At 46.5% G+C, this 8271-nt stretch overlaps 1 pseudogene; it reads left to right on the forward strand.

Moving 5' to 3' along the window:
• The first annotated feature begins 222 nt into the window (after positions 1-222).
• On the forward strand, positions 223-735 carry LOC120221416 (annotated as a pseudogene).
• The last annotated feature ends 7536 nt before the right edge of the window (positions 736-8271 follow it).

Consider the following 8271-nt stretch of genomic DNA (forward strand, 5'->3'; position numbering starts at 1 on the left):
GATTTACTCCCCCACTGTCCTTTATTTTCCCCATCGGATGACAAGCTCTGAATAGAGAAGTTGCAAAATGACATACATGAAGCTTTTGTCACCATACCAATTATCCAAACCATTTATCTTGCAACAAAATGAGGGACTGAAATTCAATGCAAGTTCTGCAACAGTAGGGAAGAACTCTGACATGAATGCATAACACATGGAAAAGTAATAATGAATGTGACCATGGCCTGGACTCCAGTCCTCCTCTTATTACTCTACCACTGCACAGGTACAGCAAGGCCTTCGGGACAAAAGGACACCCTTTAGCTCGTGAGAGCAGTACTGCCACAAGTTTTGAGAAAATTTACCGTTTCTTCCCCATCACCCATGAGTGTTTGTGTTTCCAGGCTCCATGTCCCAAAGAGTTTACTCAGCCACCCTCCATGTCTGCAACCCTGGGATCCAAAGCCAACCTCAACTGCACACTGAGCAGCAGCTTCAGTGTCAGCAGCTATTCTATCAGTTGGTTCCAGAAGAAGCCAGGTTGGCCTCCCCGGTATTTCCTGTGGTTCTATTCAGACTCAGATAAGCACCAGGGCTCCGAGGTCCCTGGCCACTTCTCTGAACCCAAGATGGCTCAGCCAATACAGCGTTTCGGCTCATGTCTGGCTGAAGCCTGAGGATGAGGCTGACTCTTATTGTGCTACAGCTCATGGTGGTGGGAGCAGCTACCATTACTCACAGTGTCTCAGATAATGAGTAAGTGAGATAAAACACTTGGTCCCACAGACCTTGCCTCTGAACTTCTTTTCAGGGAGATGTGGAGACACATTCGTGGGACACTGTTCTACTGAAAGACTTGTCAGTAAACTGGGGTAAGAGGGACACCTGGTTGGCTCAGTCTGTGAAGAGGACGACTCCAGACTTCAGCTCAGGTCACTGTCTCATGATCATGAGACTGAGCCCCACCTCAGGCTCTATGCAGGGTGTGAAGCCTTTGTGGTATCCTCTCTCCATCTCTCTGCTACCCCTTCTCAAAATTAAGTAAACACTAACAAAACTGGGGTAAGAGACTCATGTTTGAATGTAAAGTGAGACAGTACAGGACATACCAGGAAGACAGGGACAGATAAGGTGTCAGAGCCCAACCGCACATCCCCACGGGGTCTGGAAATGAGAAAGAATAAACACAGTGTCTGCACCTGAACGTGGTGCCAGTGAAAATTCATCCCCACGTCAGTTCCATCGTGTTGTTCCATACAGTGTGATTCTGTGCTGACATAATGACACTAACCCTGGTCGAAGACAGTGTCCTCTCTCTGAGCCAGCTACATATGATCCTGGACCATATCTTATCAACGACCCCCCCCCATAATACCCCAATGCCCTCCCTCCTCTTCTCGCCTGTGCCTCGCTGTCCCTCAGGCTTCAGTTTCTCCCTCTCGTGCTTCAGGTCTGAACTCCGAGTCCACATAAGTTTTCAGAGAAAATGGAAATGATATTGTTGCAGTTTCCAGTCTCATGGGCCCATCACTAGGGAGGAGAATGAGCAGAAAATAGAGCTGCATGATTCCCCCAACATTTTCTTTCCTGGTTCTGTCATTTGACACCACCTGGACTTCTTTTTTCAGTTTATTTGATTATTTTCAGAGAAAGAGAGAGAGAGCATGAGCAGTGGAGGGAGGGAGGGACTGAGAAACTATCCCAAGCAAGCGCAGTGCTGCCAGCACAGAGTCCAATGCGGGGCTCTATCTCACAAACCTGAAGATCATGAACTGAGCCAAAACCAAGACTTGGATGCTCAACCAACTGAGCCACTCAGGTGTCCCAAGACCTGGACTTCTGATTCAGCACATCGTTACCACGTCTGCTCTCACGTTAGTCCTCATTGCCCAAAAAATCCTCTCCCAGGGATAAAGTTTTTGAGATAATTGCCTTTAAATGCAAGATACAAGACAGCTAACTCGCAAGATGTGGAGAACCAATAAGAGGAACATAAGGCCATCTCATACCATTTTTGATAACACACACACACACACATACACACACACACACACACGGAACACACACAGGAACACACATAAAATATTCTCCTCTCTCTGAGGGTACAGTAGCCTAGACTCTGCGGCAGTTTATCAGGGTTCTCAGTCCTGCCAGAAGTCAGGTTCAACCCGGGTTCACTCAGCTGTCCTTAGTGTCAGATTGTCCATCATCAGAAAACAACACAACATCGAGTGTGACTGGGGTCCTGACACCAAGGCAGCCAGGGCATGCCTTGAGCACCTGCTCTTCTGGGACAAGGCTCATGCTCAGGAATCCCAGGGCAAGTCACTATCCCATGGGCAGTTAAGCCTCTGACCATCTCTAGGCTCCAGTCAGCACCCGAGGCTGATCAGTACATTGATTCTGGGGAAGCAGCCTCCGTGTGCTCCCACAGACATCATGGGGACACATTTTCTCCACCTCTCCAACCCTGTAATGTGACCTTTGACGATAAACTTCTGGGACCCGTGGGCTTTGGATAATAGAGAATCCATTCCTTTATTCAAGGGGTGCTGAATGAGCAATTGTTCTATCCTGAAATTGCAGGACACAAGTCACAGGGACTGTAGGAGTCCCCACCCTAGAGATCTGTCTGTGTTTGGTAATCCCATCACTGAGATGGCTCTGAAAGTCATGGGAACAGTCTTCTCATGGAATCCAAGGGACACCAAACAGGGCTTTCCTCCCTACAGGACCAGATCCATGACATAAAAGTTATGAGTATATACCTATATGTATGTCTATAGCTATATATATCTGTAACTATATCTACATCTATGTCTCTATGTCTCCATCTATCAATCAATCAATCTATCTAATAAGAACTGGAATAAAAAATCAAACTATTTTTCAAAAATTTTGAGATTCTTTTTGAACCAAAACATAGTCAATCCTTTTCCATTCTTGTTCCATCAGTAGTTTAACCAAATATTCCATCCATATATCCTCTGCAATAAAAACAGATCTGGGAAAAGAATATTCATGATTAAACCTGCATCTTCATGATTACCTGGGTCCCTTGAGTCTGGAGCAAGTATTATAAAGACCTCATTGAACTTGGCCATTTCTTTTGATCCCCGCAGCTCTGGAGCAAGGTTAGGGCCATGTCCATTACAAGCCCCTCCCCCCCCACCATGTCAACCCTGACTGTGTCCCACCTTCTAGGAGAAATGACTGTGGTAGATGAAAGAACCCTCCTGATGAGGAGGCTACCCACTCCAGGATGCACAGGACAGTCCCCATGGTGAGGATCATGAGACCAAACTTCAGCCTCGCTGAGACTATGGGACAGACCCTGAAGCAAATGCTAAGCCTGACCAGAAAACTACAATGCACCCTCAATTCAGCCCTCTGGGCAGATCACTGCCCAGCTTCTGTTTCAGAGGCTGTGTCCTTCTGTGGCTGCTCCTAACCCTAGTCATGGTTCATGCCTTCAGGGGTCCACCACCTAGGGCTCAGCAAAGAACAGACTGTGGGCCCATGCCTGGCACAGAATGATTCAGGGTGTAGCACATAGGCTCCCCATGCCATTTCCAGGAAAGGGTATCCTACTCACTGCTCACACACTTGGCAGGCACCCGGGCCCAAACCCTCTGCCTGACATGCACCCTGACACACACCCTCAGCTAAGCCCTCCTGGGGAACCACTTACCCTGCTGTTGCCTCCAGGTCTTTCTCAGGATAGGACCTAACCCTAACCCTAGCCATGGTTTTGGCCCTCAAAGGGTCCACCAAGCAAGTGTGAGAAGAGAAGTGACTTGAGGCCCTTGACTGGCACAGAATCGCTCGGTGAGAAAGCCTGATGATCACTATGACATTTCCATGTGAGGCTTGGGCCTGCAGGAGACCCTGAGTCAAAGCCTCTGCCTGGCCCACAGAGACACCCGGCCCTTGGAGCCAGACCCTAAGTCTAACCCGCCCTTATCCAGTGCCCTCCATTCAGCCCTTGGGGGAGAGTCCTGCACTGTTGTTCATTCATCATACCCTGTGCCCTCCCAGAACCCAAACCTAACCCTGACCATGGCTCTGGCCTCTAGAGGTGTCAAGCCCCAAGTGTGGGCCAGGAATGGAATTGGTGCTCATGGCCACCCGGCATTTCCTCAGTAAAAGCCAGAAGTTCATAATAACATGTATAAAGCTGGGATGGACTTGCAGAAGTGGATCATGAGCCTAAACCTCGGCCTCTCTGAGACTATTGGCTAGAATCTGAAACCAAACGCTAAGCCTGACCGGAACACAACCACACACCCTCAACTCAGCCCTCTGGACAAATCACTGCATGCATGTTGTTTCAGAAGCTGTGTCCTCCCGTGGCTGGATTCTAACCCTAGCCATGGTTCATGCCCAGCGGGACCACTCTCTAGGTGTCAGCAAAGAACAGATGTAGGCTCCTGCTAGACACAGAATAACTCAGTTAGAAGCACAGAGGTTCCCCATGACATTTCCAAAGCAATGGTGGGGCTACAGAAGGGGATTCTCATGTCAGTCCCACCCACTGCCCACACACTCAGCTGGACCCCCAGCAAAAATCCTCGACCTGACATGCACCCTGACATTTTCCCTCAACTCAGTCATCCTGTGGAACCACTGCCCTACTGTTGTTTCTGATCCTGTCTCAGCCCAGGGCACAACCCTTACCCTAGCCTTATCTTTGGGCTCAGGTGACCGCCTCTTAGCTCTGAGGAATGATTGGACTTGAGGCTCCTGACCAGCGCCAAATTCGTCAGGGAGGAAGATGGAAGATCACCGTGACATTTTCATGTCTGCTATGGAGTTCCAGGAAGGGATTGAGAGCTATAAGACTGTCCCACACAATCAACCAACCTCTGAACCCAACCTTAAGCCTGACCCACACCCTCACATGTGCCGTCAACTCATCCCGCCATGGAGATCACTGTAGTGCTGGCAGTTCACACCCTGCCACCACCGAGACCCAAACCCTAACTCTAGCCATAGTTCCGGTCCTGAGAGGGTCCACCAAGCAGGTGTGGGCAGAGAAGTGAGTTGGGGCCCTTGACTAGTGCGGAAACTCTCAGCAAGAAAGCCTGATGTTCACTATGACATTTTCACACGAGGTTTGGGCCTGCAGAAGGAGATCCTGAGCCAAAGCCTCCTCCTGGCTCACAGAAGCAGGTGGCCCTTGAAGCCAGCCCCTAATACTCACCCATGCTCTATGAAGCACCCTCCACTCAGCCCTTCGGGGAGCGCCCTGCTTGGCTTTTGGTTCATCCCCTGCCTCCTCCCAGGACCTAAACCCTAGGCATGAATGTGGGCCCTACTGTGGGCCAAGAATGGAAGTTCCGCATGACATTTTCAAGGCCAGGATGGGGCTGCAGAAGCAGATCATAATCCCACACCTCAGCCTCCCTGAGACCATTGTCCAGGTCCTGAAGCCAAACACTAAGTCTGACCAGAACTCTAACAAACACCATCAACTCAGCCCCCTGAGGAGATCAGTGCATGGCTATTGTACAGAGGCTGTGTCCTCCTGAGGCTTAATATAACCCTAGCCATGGTTCTTGACCTCAGGTGGCCCATGTCCTGGTTATCAGCAAAGAACAAGATCGGGGCCCGTGCATAGAGTGGTTCAGGGATATCCACTCACTCCCAACACTGTTATTTAACATAGTACTGGAAGTCTTAGCCAGGGAAGACCACACAAAAACAAAAGGCATCAATCAGCAAGGAAAAAGTCAAGCTTTTACTATTTGTAGCTGATATGATGCTTAATGTAGAAAGCCTGAAAGACCACCAACAAATGGCTTAAACCGGTATATGAATTGAGTAAATTTGCATGATACAAAATCAATGTACAGATCTATTGTACATCTGTACACCAATAATGAAGCACCAGAAAGAGGAATCAGGGAATGAATTCCATTATTAAATGCACCAAGCCATCAGATATCTAGGAATAAAACTAGCTACAAAGATAAAAGATCTGTACTGGGAAAACTATAGTATATTTTTGGAAGAGATTGAAGATAACACAAACAAGTGGAAAAACATTCCATGCTTATTGATTGGAAGAATAAATCTTGTTAAAATGTCTACATTATCCAGAGCAATCTACAAACTTAATCTAATACCTATCAAAATAAGACCAGAAATTTTCAGAACCAGGACCAACAACCCTGAAATATGGATGGAAATACAAAAGACCCCTAAGAGAAAAAGCAACTGTCAAAAACATCAGGAAAGCTGGGGGCATCACATTTTGGACTTCAAGCTTTATTATAAACCTGTCATGATCAAGACAGCATGGCACTGGAACTAAAATAGACAAATAGATCAATGGGAACGCCCAATAAAAAAACAAAACAAAACAAAACAGAAATCAGCCCACAACTATATAGTCAATTAATCTTCATCAAAGTAAGAAACAATATCTAATGCAAAAAATAAGTCTTTTCAAAAAATGGTGTTTGGAAAAGTGGAGAGCAACATGAAAAATAAAAAATAAAAAAAAACTATTCCACTTTCTTATACATAAAAATAAATCTAAAATGGATGAAAGTTTAAATTTCAGACAAGGTGTCATCAAAATGCTGTAAGAGCGGTGCCTGGGTATCTCTGCCAGTCAAGCATCCAACTTTGGCTCAGATAATGCACTCGTAGTTTGGGGTTTTGAGTCCTGTAAAGGGCTTAGTGCTGACAACTCAGAGCTTGGAGACTGCTTCAGGTTCTGTGTCTCCCTCTCACTCTACCCCTCCCATTCTTGCACACTGTCTCTGTCTCTCCCAACAATAAACAAACATTAAATTAAAAAAAAAAAACAAAACTAAAATTTCCAGAAGAGAACACAGGTAGTAATCTCTTTGACATCAGCCATAAAAACTTTTACTAGACGTGACTCCTGAGGTATGGAAAACAAAAGCAAAAATAAACTGATGGAAATTCATGGAAAAAAAAATGAAAAGCTTCTGCACAGTGAAGGGAAAAATGAAGAAAATTAAAGGCAACCTATGGAACAGGAGAAAATATCTGCAAATAACATATCTGGTAAAGGGTTATTATCCAAAACATATTAAAAAGTTATCAAACTCAACACCCAAAAACCAAATAAGACAGGGCAGAAGACATGAATGGACATTCTTCGAAAGAAGACATCCAAATGGCTAAGAGACACATGAAAATTTGCTGAACATCACTCGTCATTAGGAAATACAAATCAAAACTACAATAAGATAGCACTTCATACGCATCACAATGGCTAAGATGAACAACACAGGAAATAAGAGTCAGTAACTGAACTAACATAATCACTGCAGAAAGATTTCCCATTATCATTATTAGAGAGGGGTTCTCTGGGCATTCAGACAAACAGCCCGGGGATGGTCCCAGTGTCCCATGTTCAGAATAACAGGGCTGGTCCCGCACACATATGTGAAGACTCCTTAAGGCTGCAGAGTGGAATGGCCCAGATCCTATGAGCAGACTGGCCTATAACTCACTAGGGAGGGAGGCAGGGAGGGTCAACAGAGAAAATGGGCTTCCATGTTGTGTGGCCCACTGTGGGCTGAGATGAACAAAGACCCTGTGGCAGACTTTCCACCAGGACCTCACCTCTAGTGTACCTCATATATAAATCTAAGACATGGCATGCTCAACTTTTAAAAACTGACATCTGTGACACAGAAATAAACACTGGAGAGAAACATAATGTGCATATACATCACTCAGCAAAAATGCCATCTCCCTGACCCATCATCCTCCCTCCCTTCTAGAAATGACCACAGGTTCACATTTGGTTATGTGATTCTCATGCCTGTCTGTGAATTGAACTCCACTAAATAATCAATACTGTTTGAACGTGGGTTCTTTATTCCTCTAGGCTCCCTCAGGAGGTGATGGTGATCAACCAGGGATGAGCAACCAATTTCATGGGCTCCTGACAAGGTGCTTGGCTCAAGGCTCATCTGGAAGGTGTGTAGGAGGGCAGGGGTAGCAAGGAAACCTCTTGACATTTTCCGTGACATCAGGCTCAGGAAGAACCCTGTTTCCACCCCTTCCCCTCCTTCTTCTCCCCAGTAACATGGCCATCAGTTTTGTGAATCTCTGACTGTGGTCTCTGGGTGGTCTGGAAGTTGGGCCTGTGTAGCAAACTCCAGTGTTAAGGTTTTCTACATCCAACCCCACCACCTTTTTCCCTTGCCTGCCTCGGCTAAGGAGACCTAATATCTAAATCCTTGTGTTGCCAGATGGTCCATAGGACTCAGATACAACCCATGGAAGTGGGTGTCAGGTGGG

The sequence above is a fragment of the Hyaena hyaena genome, unplaced genomic scaffold, assembly GCF_003009895.1.
Source record: "Hyaena hyaena isolate Hyena2069 unplaced genomic scaffold, ASM300989v1 scaffold_790, whole genome shotgun sequence".
NCBI classification, from domain to species: Eukaryota; Metazoa; Chordata; class Mammalia; order Carnivora; family Hyaenidae; genus Hyaena; species Hyaena hyaena.